The 3,036-nt window shown below is 36.4% G+C and overlaps 1 non-coding gene across 1 annotated transcript; it reads left to right on the top strand.

Annotated features, from left to right (window-relative positions):
- The first annotated feature begins 1,327 nt into the window (after positions 1-1,327).
- TRNAK-CUU (transfer RNA lysine (anticodon CUU)) lies at positions 1,328-1,400 on the top strand. The gene has a single exon. It is a non-coding gene; the product is annotated as a tRNA-Lys (tRNA).
- Positions 1,401-3,036: the final 1,636 nt, after the last annotated feature.

Raw genomic sequence — 3,036 nt, 5'->3', positions numbered from 1 at the left:
AGGGAAACCTACTGGTCTTAAATCATTATGGTACGAGGGAAACCTACTGGTCTTAAATCATTATGGTACGAGGGAAACCTACTGGTCTTAAATCATTATGGTACGAGGGAAACCTACTGGTCTTAAATCATTATGGTACGAGGGAAACCTACTGGTCTTAAATCATTATGGTACGAGGGAAACCTACTGGTCTTAAATCATTATGGTACGAGGGAAACCTACTGGTCTTAAATCATTATGGTACGAGGGAAACCTACTGGTCTTAATTCATACAGCTACTAATTTCTTGAAATGAAGACTTACAGAACTGTATTCATAATGTCGTTATGATCACTCTTTCAGATTCATTTTGTATTACTTTTATCAGTAACTGATAAACTATATTGATTCTTATGATATTTATGCTTTTGATAAAAACCATTGAATGAATTCTACAGATTAGTTTATATGAACCAAAATATCCATATCATAGACAAAACCAAATGTTATTCGTGTTTTTCTACGTCAACAGTTCCGTGATATAATCAATGATGTACCTATGTTAGGGTCTAGGGCCAGGTATATATAGTGTATGTGGTATTAGAATTATCATTAACACCTAAAGGAGTTAAAAACTATTGGCGAGGTAGTTGTAATTTGATGTTCATGTGCCTATTGACCCTGGCAGTTGATGGGCCTAAATTCTCACTAACCAGCCAACCAACCAACCGTTATGATACATATTTTACTTGATCAACACATCAGGCTTGGCCCCACCACCTACTACCCTTCTCCAGACACACTTGCTGCCTCCTAACCATTAGTGTCTTACTCTCACAACATCAGACAGAGAGGAGGGTGTCTCCAGACACACTTACTGCCTGCTAACCATTAGTGTCTTACTCTCACAACATCAGACAGAGAGGAGAGTGTCTCCAGACACACTTGCTGCCTCCTAACCATTAGTGTCTTACTCTCACAACATCAGACAGAGAGGAGAGTGTCTCCAGACACACTTGCTGCCTCCTAACCATTAGTGTCTTACTCTCACAACATCAGACAGAGAGGAGGGTGTCTCCAGACACACTTGCTGCCTCCTAACCATTAGTGTCTTACTCTCACAACATCAGACAGAGAGGATGTTATGCCTCTTATCTAACCTGACACATCAGCCGGGGTCTCAGGACGTTGATAAGGTCATGGTCGGATCCCCTTATGTATCTATCATGTGACCTCAGGTCAGTTATTGAACGTTATCGCTGATAATACAGCGTTGTTAGGCGGTTAATGATGGTGGTTATTAACCTCGCTTAGACACACACATACACACGAACAAGGTTGTGTATAAGCCCGGCTGGCTCAGTCGGTAGAGCACGAGACTCTTAATCTCGGGGTCGTGGGTTCGAGCCCCACGTTGGACGGTAACAGTTTTCTATGATGTAACATGAAACAGCCTCTGAACATACCATCCACCGCTCGTCTAGATCTACCAATCTGCTAAACACAAGACATCTGAAGAGTTATTAAGTACTGAAAGACAAACAACAATTCTGTTTGAAACAGTCAGTGATGATGCACGGGAGACTGAAGGAAATGTGTCACTGTTCACTGACTTTAATGATGATAAATACGACCTGGTATGGCTGTGTCTACACACTACCGCCATCTGGTCAACATTGTACATACCAACATTTAAACTGTGACATTTGACCACAAGGTTTAAAGTCGCTCATGAAAACGCGAACTTAAAATCTATCCATTTAAATCTACCATTCATCAATAAACATTTAAACACCGTCATTTGAACGTAAACCTTCCAGCTGCGTTATTTTACCAGAGTCCTTTAAGATACGTCATATAAACACAAAACTTAAATGTACGTTAAGCTTGTGCAAACCATCATTGAATCTCAAACTTTTGAATTAGAATTGTAATGAAATTGCGAACTTTTAACTCTGTCAAATTACAGCTATTGTCCAAAATGATTTACTTAATTGACAAATTTTAATGTCAGTTAATTTAACGATATCCTTTGTGGTTCATCTTTGAAACACAAACCTTTAAACTTTGTCTCTAGAACTGAACACAACCATTAAGTTTCATAACTGGAATGGAAATTTGGATAATCTATCAAAATTCGTCATATAACGCGAACTTTTAAATCCTTCCATTCAGTTGGGCCGTTACTTGCCTGGCTGCCATTCATAATATGTCCTTTTATATTGTATGTTGACTACGCTCTCATTCATTCGTCATTTGGATCGTCTCACTGATATTCCATTCATAAACTTCATTCCTAAAGCTTATTTTTGACCACCATGTTGTTTCCTTAAGGTTTATAATTCTTTGTGTATTTAATAATAGAAGATTCAATGATATTTCTCGTGGTACTGGAATTAGAGTTAATAATGCCATCTCAGTTATTAACTCTAACTCAAGTACCACGAGAAATATCATTAAATCATCTATTTCTGAATACACAAATTATTATAGTCTTAATATTAGTGATGGTCTGTACAAATTGGATAACTTTAATGCTGATAAAATGTGTAAACAATTCACCTTCTTGTCCACATAATAAGTTTATGATGCGCTTGTTGTCTGTCTTGGACAATCACATGTTTAGCATATGGCGTCCTAGCTACGTCTCTTCGTTGTGTATCAATTGAGTGTTATATTTCTCTCTTGTGTCTCCCTTGATGATGTGAGTATTACACGAAGGTGCACTTGGGAGCTTATCGTGTTTATTTTCCTAGTGGACTCATAAGAGTATACTTGATCACGTGCAAAATCGTGATCCTTTCCAATATATATATATATATATATATATATATATATATATATATATATATATATATATATATATATATATATATATATATATATATATATATATTTATATATATATATATATATATATATATATATATATATATATATATATATATATATATATATATATATATATTCTTTTTTCTTTCATACTATTCGCCATTTCCCGCGTCAGCGAGGTAGCGTTAAGAACAGAGGACTGGGCCTCTGAGGAAACATCCTCAC

This window comes from Panulirus ornatus, chromosome 70, assembly GCF_036320965.1.
Source record: "Panulirus ornatus isolate Po-2019 chromosome 70, ASM3632096v1, whole genome shotgun sequence".
NCBI lineage: Eukaryota > Metazoa > Arthropoda > Malacostraca > Decapoda > Palinuridae > Panulirus > Panulirus ornatus.
Note: the sequence above shows the minus strand (reverse complement) of the source record. Positions and strands in the feature narration are given on the sequence as shown.